This window comes from Narcine bancroftii, chromosome 1 (genome assembly GCF_036971445.1).
Source record: "Narcine bancroftii isolate sNarBan1 chromosome 1, sNarBan1.hap1, whole genome shotgun sequence".
Taxonomy (NCBI): Eukaryota; Metazoa; Chordata; class Chondrichthyes; order Torpediniformes; family Narcinidae; genus Narcine; species Narcine bancroftii.
In genome coordinates this window covers 426324031-426340716 of record NC_091469.1, presented here as the reverse complement: position 1 = coordinate 426340716, position 16686 = coordinate 426324031, and positions in this window count along the sequence as shown.

The window sequence follows — 16686 nt, the reverse complement described above, 5'->3', positions numbered from 1 at the left end:
CCGGGGGCTCTGGTCTCCTCCAATAATTCAAAACCTACGGGGTTTGTCGGTTAATTGGGTGTAATTGGGCAGCAAAGGATCATGGCCCAGGCCTGTTACTGTTCTGTATATCAAAATTTTTAAAAAATATATATATTTATTTTAAAATTTAAATTAATGCATTGATGTAGAGGAGACCACAGCAGAAACATTAGATTCACAAGTGAAATGTTCTTTCACTTGGAAGGACTATTTGGGTCCATGAAAGGTGGTGAGAGAGGAGGTGTGGGTGCAAATGGAACATCTCCTGCAGTCACAGGGGTAGGTACCAAGGGGACAATTGGATGAGAGGGAGGAGCAGTCTTTTTGGAAGGTGGAAAGGGGAGGAGAGGGAAATATGTGTCTAGAAGTGGGATCAAGTAGTAGGTGGCAGAAAATGCGGAAGTGGATTGTTGGATGTGGAGGCTGGTGGATGGTAGGTGAGGACAAGAGGAATCCTGTCCTTGTTGCACGTAGGGGCAGAAGAGGCCAGAGCAGATGTGCGGGTAATGGCAGATATGCAGGTGAAGGCCAAGTTGATGGTGGTAGAGGAAAGCCACATTGTTTGAAAGAGGACATCTCTGATAACCTGGCATGGAAGTCCTAGTCATGGGTGCAATTGCAACGAAAATGAAGGAATTAAGAGAATGCAATGCAATCCTTACAGGGGACAGATTTTTCACAGAAAATCTACCCAACCCTGGTCCTTTCCCCCTTATTCCCAATGGCCTCTCCCTCTCCCTGTTTCTCCTCCTCTCCCACCTTCTGTCCAATATCCTATCATTTCTCACCCCTCCCCATCTCTATTTCTCCTTCATAAACATAATATCATCCCTTTTTTTCTTTAGTGTTGATAAAGAGTTCTGACTTGAAATACTGATTATCTATTTCTACCCATGGATGTCATCTGACCAGCTAAGTTCGTCCAGCATATCATTGTTTGCTATTACACTGCAGCCTGGAATCTTGTAGCCACATCTCTGCATTTGCAGTGGCCTCTGAGATATATAAACTATTAAAGTTGATGAATATAATATAAAAAAATTGAAAATATTAAAAGTTCATTAAAAACCCATTAAACATCTAAAAAACATTGAATCTATTAAACCAAAGTAATTTTCCCCAATTAGTAATTTGAACATTTTTATTGAAGAAAAACTCGTTGGCAATTGTCTCCAATTTGGCCCTGAAGCTGGGAGGAAATTCGTGAGTGAAATGTTCAGAAATCCCAGCAAGATTGTGCTGTTGCACGTTGTAGCGTGAATAAAAGCTCTCATGACTGGAGGGAGAACAAATGCTTTTATTAGCTTGTAACTAAGGGTAGGGTCTTACAGTGTTCTTCAGAAGGGTTCTGGGTTTAGGCAGGAAACCAGGGTTATAAGTGAACAGATGGGGAAGAGCTGGGATGCAGGGCCAGCCATCAGCACAACACATTACTATTGAATCCCAGTTCACAGCATTTTCCCCTTCCTATATAATTTAGGGTCTGTGAATGAAGACAGAGTACATGATTCAGAAAAAAAAAATGGTTGAAAAATATACAGTTTACAAATTTACAGATTTAAGCAGTCGGGGTGTCTGGAGATCCTGGTAGAGCATCTTAGCACTGGAGGGCCTTGGACTCCTTGAGTCTCCTGGTCCCCTTGTGAGGGAGGAGAAGCAAACTGGGTCTCCAGCTCAAAGGTGGAGGGGGATGCACTTTCCTCCTGAACCGGATCACCTGAGGCCTTGACTGGGGGTGGCAAGAATGAGCTCCATGGCTCGCAGGGAACCTGAAGCAACAGACCCTCTGTTCCAGTGGATGCCAGGTCCCTGATGGAGAAGGTGTCCTCCCTGTCATCCAGGTACTCCATGTAGGCATATGTGGGATTAGTGTGGAGCAGTTTCACCTTTTCTACCAGAGGGTCAGTCTTGCTTCTTCTCATGTGCTTCCTGAGAAGGACTGGACCAGGAGTGCTGAGTCAGACTGGGAGTGTAGTTCCCAATGCCAACCTGCTTTCTAAAGTGAATAGGAGCTCATGAAGAGTAGCATTGGGCATAGTACATAGTAGCAACTGGATGGAGTAGAGCACCATAGGGAGGATTTCCTGCCAGCATGAGTCTGGAAGGCCTTTTGACTTCAGGGCCAGTTTGACAGCCTTCCAGACTGTGGTGTTTTCCTTTTCAATCTGCCCGTTGCTTGTAGTCCTGTTGGACATGATACCCCTCACCAGCAGGTACTGACATAGTCATCACTCATAAAGGCTGAGCCCTGGTCGCTATGAATATAGCTGGGATACCCAAACAGGGCAAAAATGGAATCTAGGGCCATTATGACAGTGAACATGTCTGGACATGCAATGGCGAATGGGAAGCGTGAGTACTCGTCAATGATAGGGAGGAAGAAGGTTTTCCAATTCGTGGAGGGGAGAGGTCCCTTAAAATTGACACTGAGCTCTTTGAAGGGCCTAGATGACTTGATCAGGTGTGCCTTTGCAGGGCAGTAGAAGTGTGGTTTGCACTCCGCACAGACCTGGCAAGACCTGGTCATTTCCCTGACGTCTTCCATGGAGTAGGGCAGATTGCGCACATTGACAAAATGAGGCATGTGGGTAACCCCTGGATGGCAGAGTCTGCAGTTGGTCGGTGTGTGCAGAGGCACAGCTTCCTCTGGATAAGGTACCTGGAGGGTCATTAAGGGCTCTTGGCCTATAGGCAATGTTATAATTGTAGGTGGAGAGCTCAATCCTCCACCTAGCAATTTTTTCATGCTTGATTTTGCTCCACTTAACATTATTGAACATGAATCCAACTGAGCACTTGTCAATGAGGAGCATAACCCTCCTACCAGACAGGTAGTGACTCCAGTACCTTACGGCTTCTACAATGGCTTGAACCTCCTTTTCCACAGATGGGTTCTGGAGCTCCTGGCCTTATAATGTCCGAGAAAAATGCAACTGGCCTTCCCACTGCGTTAAGAGTAGCGGCCAGGGCTACGTATGAAGTGTTGCTTTCCACTTGGAAAGGTACATTCTCATCCATCATGTGCATGGCTGCTTTCACAATGTGGTTCTGGAGGTAGTTAAAAGCTGTTTGGATTTCAGATGAGTGGGGGAAATTAGTGGCTTTTAAGAGAGGGCGAACCTATCAGCGTATTGAGGGATCCACTGGGCGTAATATGAGAAAACCCGCAGGCATTTCCTCAAAGTCTTTGTGGTCCTGGGAATGGGGAGCTCTACAGAGGGTGCATTCTATAGGGATTGGGCCCAATTATGCCATTCTCCTCCACATAGCCAAGGATAGTCAGACGTTAAGTCCTGAACACACACTTGTCAGAGTTATGTGAGGTTCAGGGCTTTTGGAATGTGGAGAAAACTCTGGAGGTTGACATCATGGTCTTCCAAGGGGTGGCCACAGATGGTGACATTATCGAGGTAGGGGAAGGTAGCCTTCAACCCATACTCATCCATCATTCTGTCCTTCTACCTCCGGAACATAGAAACCCCATTAGTAATTTCAAAAGGGACCCTCCAGAATTGATAGAGACGACCGTTAGCCTCAAATGCCGTATATGGATGGTCCTCGGAACAGATTGGCAGCTGGTGGTGGGCAGATTTCAGGTCAATGGTTGAATAGACCCAATACTGCGCAATATCATTAATGATGTCTGAAATTCGAGGGAGGTGATAAGCGTCCAGGAGTGTGTACTAATTAATGGTTTGGCTATAGTCAATTACGAGCCTGGACATGCTTACCCCTTTTACCACTATCACTTGCGTTCTCCCATTCAGGTGCTAGGTTCGATGATACTTTAGTCAAGCAGAAATTACACACAATTCATCAAGTATATACAAGTGAAATTTACAAAATTCCCCCCTTCAAACAACAGATGTACTATGCAATGTTGTTGAACACGCAAAGAAAGTGAATGAGACATGAGAAATATGCCATGGCCGCGCGCAGTGTCACCAATCTCGCTGCAGTCTGCATATTGTTGCACAGCTTGCTTTCTCCTCCGAACAACTGGTTTCTCTGAGAATTGTTGCACGGAGGGAGCTGGACAGCTTCAGAAAAAATTTGGGGTGTGATGGGGGTGGCTGGTGTCTGTGCAGGTCAGTGGATGAGGAAGGGGGTCGGGGTGTTAAGCTGGTGGGTCATTGATCGGATTGTTTTGGGAGGAATAAATGGGACCACCAAAGGGAATCAGTTCCAGGCAAGCAGCACGGTTGTGAAAGCCGGCCTCCTGCCCCGTGTCCCAATCCCCAAAAAACTTCTGACAGACTTACATCGCTGGAATGTGAGCTCCCAGCAAACAGGTGGAGGGAAGGGGTAAAGACAGATTGGCGTCTCGCAGCCTGTATCCACAAACTGTGTGTGATGGTGGTAAAGGGTGCTTAAAATGGAAACTATGTTGGACAGCAGCAGCACGGTTCGTGTGTGGCAGCTTTTTTGTGTTTTTTTTTTAAATGGGGGGTGGGGCAATGTCAGAGGCAGCCCTAGGGCGCCACTTTACCTAGATATGCCATTGGAAGCAGATGAGAACCTCTGATTGCAACAAATAAACCCAAAGAATGTCGTCATTTTGCAAAACAGCTCACCTATCCATGTGAGAGAGTAGCCCTTTTCATATTGGGGGACCAGTAAATTGGTGGTTCAACAGACCAGTTCAAAAAAGCATTTTTTTTCCATTCACACTGGACCAGTAGCCCCAATCACACTGGCATTTTAACCCAGTAATTAACTGCCAATCTACCGGTTAACATGCCAATGTGAACGCTCACAAATTGACACACAGGTGTCAGATCATCCCAGGGATGAACCGTCTAGGGAGGATGTATCATTACTGATTTATTTTGAATTGGTGTACCGATTACCCAATGTGAAAGGGAGGTGATATCCTTATCACCACTAGAGGATAAATGCCCCTTTGCTCTGGGATGCCGGGTGGTGAGTGTAAAAGGGCACAGAGGACCGGTTCATATTGGTCCAGTATGAATGGCAAAAATGCTATTTTGTACCAGTTTGTTGAACCACCAATTTACTGGTTAGCCAATGTGAAAAGGGCTCATGTAAACCGGTTCTCTGCGCCCTGTCACACTCACCACCCGATATCCCAGAGCAAAGGTGTGCCTATCCTCCAGCAATGACATCCTACATACCCCCTATCCCTTTCACACTGGGCTATCTGGTATGCCGATTCAAAATGAATCAGCGATAATACATCCTTCCAAGATGGTTCATCCCTGAGGCAATCTGATGCCTGCATGCCAATTTGTGAGCATTCACATTGGTACGTTAACTGTTACTGGGTTAAAATCCCAGTGTGAATGGGGCTATAGATTGAGGAAGCAATCTAGTGGTCCTAAACCTGCTTTACAGGAAATGTAGGGAAAAAAACATTTAGAATTGAAAAGGAAATGCCAAACTAACCAGTTACGAAATTTACAATGTTACTAAATAAATCTCTGATCATGTATTTTAAGTTTTAAAAAATGCTCACGTCACCCACATAAAAGTTAAAACTCCCACTGACCTCATTATCACTGACCCTTCCTTCGCTCAAAGTCCCATCTGTTCTACCAACATAAATCAGGTAAGTACAGAATCCCACTAGACTTGATAATTTATATTATGTCAGCAAGTAATGATCTTACTCTGCTTCTGGTGTGCCTGCTGTCTCAATCTGCATTCGGCAAATGGGTGTCAGATGACTGGATGTGAAGCAGCAGTGAGAACAGTGAAGAAACAGGTCATAAATCAACCAACAGTTAGACATACATGAGTAATCCAAGCTATTTGCATTCCTGCATGCAAAGTAATCTTTATCTAAGTTCTCCCAATACCATACTTTAGCTTGAAGTTTAACTCTCTTCTAACTTCTTGGGTTATACAACAAGTTACGTAAGGTTCTTGTTACTATCAGTAACTTTGTCTCATAAATACTGACATAACTATTTTAAAATTCCACCAAGTGAGCTGAAATTTAATTAAATCGATAAAAACAAATTCCATGGCTTTTAGCAAATGCCATATGATTGCCAATCCAATCAGTCTGAATAACTAAGTCAGTCCATGATGTATCAGCAATATTGAAACTAAATACAGTTCAGATATCATCTATAGAGAAGTTTTATGTTAATGACATGTCTGCAAAACCAACCATTTGCTCTCTCCTCCTGTGCTGCCTGATTTGTTGAATGCTGGAAGCATAATCAGTTTTGTTTCAAATTTTGAGCAACTGCAATATTATGTTTTTGTCTTGTTTACAATGTTGATTCTGTTTGGCATTTTAAACTCGATCAGATGAGGGACTAGTGGACCAAGGAATCTCAAAGACAGTGGTCCCTGCAGAAAGCAGAAAGGCGAGGGGTGGATGATGTACCTGGTGATGGGATGATGTTGTAGCAGGTCGAAATATCTGAGGATGATGTGTTGGATACAGAGGTTGCTGAGGTGAAGGTGTTGACTCTATTGGTGTTCTACCTGGGGAGGGATGGATTAGAGATGGAAGAAATGTTTACGAGGGCTCCATTAACCATGGCAGAGGGAAAGCCATACTTCTGGGAACTATTTCAGAAGCTCAAGACCAGAAGGCCCCATCTTGGGAATAGAGCCAATGCACATGGAGAAATTAAGACAAAGGAATTGTGTCTTTACAGAAAGCAAGAAGTGAGGAAATGTAGACCATATATCTATGTCGGTCGGTGGGTTTATAGAAGTTGTCAGTGACAAATCTACCTCCTGATATGGAGAGAGAGATCTTAAAAAGAAAATAATACCTGAATGTGAGGGCAGGGCAAATTTTGGTGGCCAAGGTGATGATATGGAGGATTTTCACATGAGTAGAAGAGGCAGCATCAATGCAGTGATCAATAAGGTGGAAATCGACTTGGGGATGGGTGTCAGAACTTCTCTACATAGCCTAATGGTTCTCAACAATTTTTTTCCTCTCACATACCACATTAAGTAATCCCTTACTAACCATATTAGATACAGCATAAGATACCATTGGTGCTCTGTGGTTAATAAGGTTTTACTTAAGGTAGCATGTGAGTGGAAAGAGAAGGGTTGAGATCCACTGACTTAACCCATTTGAGTGCCTATGTCTATCCTTTAGATTTGTAGAAAGTGGGAGGAATCGAAAGAGAAGTTCTTGATGGTAAACGCAAGCTCTGCCAAGCAGATGAGGGAGTTAGTGGAGGGGATCAGGTTGGATCAGTTCCAGAGGATTGAGGTGTCCAGAGAGTTGAAGTCTATGATAAAGATTAGCTCATTGAGAATAATGAATTTTAAGCTATCAAAATGGTGGAGGGAACAAGAGATGTACCAGGTGCAAGTCAAAAGGAAATGGACACGAGGAGACAGGATGGAGTTCAGGTTCAAAAAAAGTGTCATCAGTGAGGCAAGAGAAGCGGAAATAATGGGCTTATCATGTCAGTTCTGTTTATCAATCTTAAATGAGATAGAAAAATGTAAGATAGGATTGGAACACTATGAAGTTTAAGGCTGAGGAAAGGAGATCTTCTGAAATGATGAGATCTGTAATCATCTGGTGGTGACTTGATATTTGCTTGTGAAATCATGGTCCTGAGAGGAACAAGGAGATATCAAAAAGCTGTCAATTGGCCTCTGGAAGCTGGAGGTCAGTGTACCAGACTACAATGGCACCCCTTTGTCTGGATGTTTGGTGACAAGTTCAGGATTGGTTTGAAGTGAGTTGAATCCTTCACATTTGGAGAGGATGAGGGTAAAGTAAGAGAGGGAGCAGAGGTCAAAACAGTCAGCATCACATCAACACAGAGGCATAGAGAGCAAGAGGAGTTAAAAGGCAAAAAGGGTCAAAGAGGAGTATTGGAGAAGGGAAAAAGGGTGGGGGGGGGATGCGTGAGAACTCCTTGTTGAAGAAATAGGCACAGAGTCAGGGCAGTGTGGAGAGGGGAGACCCAGGCTTGAGTAAACATGCGAACCTTCAAGGCAGACAAGACTACAAGGACTACAAGAAACCATTGCTTGCAACTGTGAATATAAAGAAGAACCATCGACCACAAAACAGCAAGAGATGATACAGGAGAAGAGCAAAATAAATCTAAAGTACCTATGCATGGTGGTGAGGGTAGAATGCAAGATACAGAGGGTAAAACATTGATAGAAGCAGTTAAAAATGAGATCCTGACTGGGACTCAACTGGGAAGCCTAATACCAGATCTGGAAATTATGTGAGATGATGTGTGAGCATGTGCTGAGGAAGAACATATGGCTGTGAAACTAGTCGGAGCAGAAGGGAAGCAGTGAGACAGCAGGAGACAGACCATCAGAAAGCCCCTCATGGAGAAAAGAATTGTTATACTGGCAATGTGGCTGCTTCACTTCATAAAAAAAATCTATTGTCAAGGATTCAAAGCGCCAGCCTCCTTTAAGTAATAGGCTCTTGTTAATTAAAACATCAGAGTATGGAGAGCCTGTATTGCATTTTACACAGAAACCTGAAGTTAAAATGTATCCTGGTGGATTTTCAACAAGGTTTTGGCAACTTCTGTACTGAGGATGATTCAGCATTGTAGGTGAGTACCAGGAAAACAAAGACCATTCCATCTTTGATTGAATATCCTTGCTCAATGGAGGAGCTGAAATCACAGGCAGCAGAATATTGGTGGCTGGCATTGAATGGAGTACTGGTACAGCCATTCAAGCTTACTTGAAATCACCCTCTCAGATTCATTTTCTCTCTCAGGTTTATTTTTGAATTTTGTGTGAGTTATTACATCAGTGCCCAAAGCAAATTTTGGGAATTATATGATGCAAATCTAAGCAGATTTAGTTACTACAGATTAAGAAGTACAGACCAAGATTAATTATTCCTGTGGAAAGTTACATGAATGACTACAATTTTAAAATCATTAATAATGAGAATGGAGATTTTTAGTCAGAGCTTATTCTGATAATGTCATTCACATCCTGTTAGAACAATAGAACACTACAGCACAGAAAACAGGCCATTTGGCCCTTCTAGTCTGTGCCAAAACTTACCACTAGTCCCATTAACCTGCAACTATTGTATAACCCTCCAGACCTTTTCTATCTAAGTATTTGTTCAGTTTGTTTTTCAAACTTAAGACTGAGCCCACATTTGCCAAGTCAGATGGCAACTTGTTCCTCGCTCCCACCACTCTCTGAGTGAAAAAGTTCCCCTAATGTTCCCCCTAAACCTTTCTCCTTTCATCCTAGGTGCATGTCTTCTTGTATTTATCTCATCTAATCTAAGTGGAAAGGGCCTACTTGCATTTACTCTGGCTATACCTCTCATAATTTTGTTAACCTCTATCAAATCTCCCCTCATTCTTCTACACTCCAAAGAGTCCTAACATGTTTAATCTTTCCCTGTAACTCAACTCTTTCAATCTTACTGATATCCTTCCTGTAGTTTGCTTACCAGAGCTGCACACAAGATTCCAAATTTGACCTCACCAATGTCTTGTACAACTTCACCATAATATCTGAACTCCTGTACTCAATTCTTTAATTTATGAAGGCCAGGATGACAAAAGCTTTCTATCCATTTCACACCACTTTCAGGGAATTATGTGTCAGAATTCCCAGATCTCTTTGTTCCTCCACATTCCTCAGTGCCCTATCATTTACTGTGTATGTCCTACGTTGGTTTGTCCTTCCAAAATGCAACACCTCACACTTCTCTGCATTACATTCCATCAGCCACCTGCTGGCCCATTTTTCCAGTTGGTCCATATCCCTCTGTAAGCTTGGAAAACCCTCCTCGCTGTCCACAACACCTCCAAACATAGTGTCATCAGCAAATTTGCTGATCAAATTTTCTACATTATCATCCAGATCATTAATATAGACAGCAAACAACAATGGTCCCAGCACTGATCCCTGAGATATACCGCTAATCACAGGCCTCCAGTGTGAGAAGCAATTTTCCACTACCATTCTCTGTCTTCTCCCATTCAACCAATTTTGAATCCAGTTTACAATCTCTTCATGGATTCCTAGTGTCTGAACCTTCTGAACTAGCCTCCCATTATGGGACCTTGTCAAAGGCCTTATTAAAGTCCTTGAAGCCAACATCCACAGCCTTTCCTTCATCTACTTTCTTAGTAACATCCTCAGAAAACTCTATAAGATTGTTAAACGCGACCTACCATGAACAAAGCCATGCTGATTATCCTTAATCAGCCCTTGGCCATCCAAATACTTGTATATCCGATCTTTCAGAACATCCTCCAATAATTTACCTACTACTGATGTCAGGCTCACTGGCCTGTAATTTCCTGGTTTCCTTTTGGAGCCTTTTCTAAACAATGGAACAACATGAGCTCCCCTCCAATCCTCCAGCATCTCCGTATAAGGATTTTATGAATAATTCTGCCAGGGCCCCTGCAATTTCTACACTCATCTCCCTAAAGGTTCAAGGGGATATCATGTCAGCCTGGGGGAATTTATCTACCTTTATTCTCTGTAAGACAGCAAACACCTCCTCCTTTTTAATCTCTATATATTTCATGCCACTACTTTTTGTTTCCCTTCTTTCTGTATACACTATGCCAGATTTTTGAGTAAATACTGATGCAAAAATACTGTTTAAGATCTTCCCTATCTTGTGAGGCTCCACACATAAATGACCACTCTGATCTTCTAGGGGACCAATTTTGTCCCTTACCATCCTTTTACTCTTAACATACCTGTAGAATTCCTTTGGGTTTACTTTCACATTATCTGCCAAAGCAACCTCGTGCCTTCTTTTTGCCTTCTTGATTTCCTCCTTAAGTATTTTCTTACATTTTCTACACTCTTCAAGTACCTCATTTGCTCCTTGTTGCCTATACCTGCTATACACTCTCTCTTCTTCTTAACCAGATCACCAATATCCCTTGAAAACCAAGGTTCCCTATGCCTGTTAACATTGCCTTTAATCCTAATAGGAACATGCAAACTCTGCCCTTTCAAAATTTTGCCTTTGAAGGCCTTTCACTTACTGACCACATCCTTGCCAGAAAACAATGAATCCCAATCCAGTCCTGCTACAACCTTTCTCATTTCCACAAAATTGGCCTTTCTCCAATTTAAAATCTCAACATGAGGACCAGACCTATCCATAACTAACTTGAAACTAATGATGTTATGGTCACTGGACCCAAAATGTTCTCCGCATATACTTCTGTCACCTGACCTGTGTTCTCATCACTTCATGAAGAGAGTGAACAACTGCAATAAAAAAGCTGCTATATTATTGGAATCCATGATACAGATGGAGTCTGCAATAAATAAAAAAAAAGGGAAGTTCAAGTGAAGAAGCCAGAGGGGAGTGGTCAGTGTAGAATGGCCAGTGAGGAGTAGCCAGTGAGGAGCAGCCAGGATAGGAGAGGTCTGGTGCAGGAATGGCCCAGTGAAGAAGTGGTGAGTTAGAGGCTTTGGCTAGAGAGACTTCAACAATCTGAGGATGAGGATGTACTCCAGGTAAGGTCCAGGTAAGATCTTTTTGTAATAACCCAAAGCAAGTAGTAGAGATGGTAGCTTCGGCAGTGGAATGGTCCAATTGCATCATGATGGAAATCTGGGACAGCACAAGATGCATAACATGCATGTAACTGCAACTCCTTACGGATTGTGTTGGGGAACTGGAGCTGGATGGGAGGTAGAGGGGAGTTAGGGGGGGGGGGGTGATAGACAGAAGCTATAAGGAGACAGTTGTACCCAAGATGAAAGAGGCAGGTAGCCAGGTGATTGTTGGGATTAGGAAGTAGAATAGGAAGTTAGCGCAGAGCATTCCTATAGATGGTCCCCTCAACAATATATACAGTAAAACCCCTGGTGTCCGGAATTCAAGCAACCGGCAAAAGTTTTGAGGAAAATAAAAACAAATAACTAAGAATACAATACTGTAATAGGTAAAAGATACCCATGTTTAAAATCGTAAAATTAAATGTTCTCTGAATTAACATAGAAACCTTTAATGAAGATGGGAGCAAATATTCAGCCAACGGAGGGCCTTGGTTGTGCTTTGCTCATAGCAGCTGTTTGGATAAAGTTGTGTGTAAAAAGCAATGAAGAGTTGGTTGATGCCACTTATCGTGATTCTCTTAAAATGTATCTCCTCATCGCTGCTTAGTAATAGTCAGCATGGTCAGAGGCTTTATCTGTAAACTTTGGGGAGGAGGAGGTGGCAGTTAATGATCTATTCCATTATTGTTCATCTTTCAGGCAGCTCTTTGGAGGGGAGGAACCTACAGATGAAGTGATGAACATAATGTAAAAAGCTTTAAGGTTTATAAATTCATACAAGTGAATTTTTTTCAGTGTGAAGTACAGTGTAGTATTTTGCCTTTTAAACAGTTTATTCTTAATGCATGTGTATTAGGCATTGTAAGGTAAATGTCAAGCAACTACACTTGTCCAGCATCTTAACCATATAACCATATAACCACTTACAGCACAGAACAGGCCAGTTCGGCCCTACTAGTCCATGCCGTAACAAATCCCCACCCTCCTAGTCCCACTGACCAGCACCCGGTCCATACCCCTCCAGTCCTCTCCTCTCCATGTAACTATCCAGTCTTTCCTTAAATGTAACTAATGATACCGCCTCAACCACGTCTGCCCGAAGCTCATTCCACATCCTTACCACCCTTTGCGTAAAGAAATTTCCCCTCATGTTCCCCTTATAATTTTCCCCCTTCAATCTTAAACCATGCCCTCTAGTTTGAATCTCTCCCACTATTAATTGAAAAAGCCTATCCACATTTACTCTGTCTGTCTCTTTTAAAATCTTAAACACCTCTATCAAGTCCCCCCTCAATCTTCTACGCTCCAGAGAAAAAAGCCCTAGTCTGCACAACCTTTCCCTATAACTCAAACCTTGAAATCCTGTCAACATTCTCGTGAACCTTCTCTGCACTCTCTCTATTTTGTTTATATCAAAATATTAATAACTTGAACAAATTTGCAGATGACACGAAACTGTGTGGCGGTGTGGGGTGTGAGGAGGATGTCAGGAAAATGCAGAGGGACTTGGATAGTTTGGGGGAGTGGGCTGCTGAATGGAAGATGACGTTCAATGTAAGCAAATGTGAGGTTATCCATTTTGGGGGCAATAATAGGAAAGCTGAGTATTATTTAAATGGAGACAAGCTAGGGAGTGGGGAGGAGCAAATGGATCTGAGAGTACTTGTTCACCAGTCACTGAAGACTAGCATGCAGGTTCAGAAAGCTGTGAAGAAGGCAAATGGCATGTTGGCTTTCATAAAGAGGGGATTGGAGTATAGGAACAGAGACGCCCTTCTGCAGTTGTACAGGGCCCTGGTGAGACCCCACCTGGAGTATTGCGTCCAGTTCTGGTCTCCAATTTTGAGGAAGGACATACTAGCTATAGAAGGTGTGCAGCGCAGATTTACAAGGTTAGTTCCAGGGATGGCGGGGTTGACATATGCTGAAAGGCTAGAAAAACTGGACTTGTATCCGATGGAGTTTAGAAGGATGAAGGGGGACATGATTGAGGTATACAAAATTATCAGGGGGATAGACAGGGTGAAGTCGGATTACTTGTTCCCAACGATGGGGGAGACGAGGACTAGAGGGCATAGTTTAAGAATACAGGGTAGGCCCTTTAGGACAGAGATGAGAAAACATTTTTTTACCCAGAGAAGTGTGAATCTGTGGAATGCTCTGCCACAGAGAGTGGTAGAAGCAGATTCACTGATTATGTTCAAAAGAGAGTTAGATAAGACTCTAGTGGGCAAAGGAGTTAAGGGTTATGGGGATAAGGCTGGAAAGGGGTACTGATGGTAGTGATCAGCCATGATCTGTAAAATGACGGTGCTGGCTCGATGGGCCGAAGGGCCTACTCCAGCTCCTATTGTCTATTGCCTATTGTCTATTGTCTATATCTTTCCTATAATTCGGTGACCAAAACTGTACGCAGTACTCCAAATTTGGCCTCACCAATACCTTGTACAATTTTATCATAACCTCCCTACTCTTGAATTCAATACTCCGATTTATGAAGGCCATCATTCCAAATGCCTTTTTCACCACACCATTTACCTGAGTATCAGCCTTGAGGGTACTATTTACCATAACTCCTAAATCCCTTTGTTGCTCTGCACATCTCAATAGCCTACCATTTAATGCATATGACCTATTTAGATTTGCCTTTCCAAAATGTAACACCTCACACTTATCTGTATTAAATTCCATCAGCCATTTCTCAGCTCACACCTCCAGCCTTCCTAAATCACCTTTTAATCTATGGTAATCTTCCTCACTGACCACAACACCACCAATCTTTGTATCATCCACAAACTTGCTTATCCAATACTCCACCCCTACTTCCAGATCATTAATATATATAAAAAACAATAGTGGACCCAGGACCGATCCCTGAGGAACTCCACTAGTCACCGGCCTCCAATTGGACAAACAATTTTCTACCACTACTCTCTAACACCTCCCATCTAACCATTGCTGAATCCATTTCACTACCTCCTTATTTATACCTAATGCCTCCACCTTTTTTCCTAACCTCCTGTGGGGAACTTTGTCAAAAGCTTTACTAAAGTCTAAATAGACAACATCCACAGCTTTCCCTTCATCAACCTTTTTTGTAACCCCCTCGAAAAACTCAATCAGGTTTGTCAAGCATGATCTACCCCTGACAAAACCATGCTGATTACTCCCTATCAATCCCTGTACCTCCAAATATTTGTAAATACCATCCCTCAGAACACTTTCCATCAACTTGCCCACCACAGACGTCAGACTCACAGGCCTATAATTCCCAGGTTTACATATGGACCCTTTCTTAAACAGTGGAACCACATGCGCCACCCTCCAATCCTTTATCCACAAGGTTGCCAGATACCAGGGATTTAACTTATTCTTTTGGATACTGTTACGGAGGACAATTATTAAGGATAAGTCATAGCTGGCACAGAGGCTGGCCCTTCAGCTCAGAAGGGAAGAGAGGTGAAGAGGAGAGTTATAATGATTGAGGATTTGATAAGTGAAGGAATAGGAGGTTTTGTGCTAAAGATCAAGACTCCCAGATGGTATGTTGCCTCTCAGGTGCCAGCGTCATGGATGTGTCACAATATTCTCAATAGAGAGGGTGAGTAGCCAGATGTTGGGGTACATGTTGGTATCAATAACAGGGATGAGGTCCTGAAGAAGGAATATAGAGAATTAGGAAGAAAGCTGAAAAGCAGGTCCTCAAGGGTCGTGATCTCTGGATTGCTGCCTGTGCCAAGTGCCAGTGAGGGCAAGAATAGAAAGTTATGGCAGATGAATGCATGGCTGAAGAGCAGGGGACAGTGGTTCAGATTTGTGGAACACTGAGATCCCTTCTGGGGAAGGTCTGACCTGTAAAAAAAAGGACAGGTTGCACGACATCCGGATGGGGAGCAATATCTTGGTGGGCATGTTTGGTAGAACTGTTGGAGAGGGTTTAAAGTAGTATGGTAGAGGGATGGGATTCAGAATGAGAGGGCAGAGAACAGAGCAGATGGTGTAAATATTTTGTAGTGAGTTTGTGAAGGACAGGCAATGGGGGGAGCATAAATATCAAACAGCAGAAAGGGAGTATGTTGTGGAGGGAGTGTCTACTTAATCACTGTGGGTAGAAGTCAGAAACAGGAGAGGTGTGATCACTGTATTAGGAGTTGTCCATAGGCCCCTAAATAGACCTTGGGACACTGAGGAGTAGATAAGTTGGCAGATTTTTGAAAGAGGGAGAAATAACAAGGTTGTTGTGATGGGAGACTTCCCAAATATTGACTAATACCTGCAAGAGGGATGGATCGGGCAGAATTTGTCAGCTGTGACCAAAATGGATTCCTGATGTTATATGTGGACCAGCAGACAAGAGGAGTGGCCACACTGAATCTAGCACTGGGCAATGTACCTGGTCAGGTGACAGATCTCTTGATGGGGGAGCATTTCAGTGAAATTGATCACAACTCCCTGACCTTTAGCCTAGCTATGGACAAGGATAGGAGAATACAAAATGCAAAAAGTGTTTAAATGGGGAAGGATTAATTTTAATGGGATTAGGCAGGAACTGGGGAGAGTAAATTGGGAACAGATGCACCACAGGGAAAAGCACAGAAGCGAAGTGAAAGATGTTTAGGGTCCACTTGTCCCACTGAGACAGGGCAAAAATGGAAGGATAAGGGAACTGTGGTTAACAAAAAGAGGTGAGACAGCTAGTTCAAAGGAAGAAGAAAGTATACATATGGTTTGGGAAACAAAAGACAGAAAAGGCTCAGGACAATTATATAGTAGACAGGGAAGAACTTAAAAAAGGACTTTGGAGAGCTAGAAAGGTGCACAAAGAGGCCATGGCAAGTAGGGTGAAGGAAAACCCTAAGGTTTTCTATGCTTACATGAAGAGAAAATGAAAGGACTGCTTAAGGATAAAGGAAGCAGAGAGTAGTAGTAGAGGGAACATATTCTGCTGGAGGTCAGTGGCCAGTGAATTTCTATGGGGAGCTGTTCTGGAATGCCTGACTTTGTGATTTTTTTAAATGACCTGGATGGAGTAGTGGGGTGGGTAAGTAAGTTTTCTGAGAAGTAGACAGATAGATCAGTAAATTTGCAGATGACGCAAAGCTTAGAGGTGTTGTGGATAGTGTAGAAAGTTTTTGTAGGTTGCAACAAGATATAGATAGGATGCTGAGT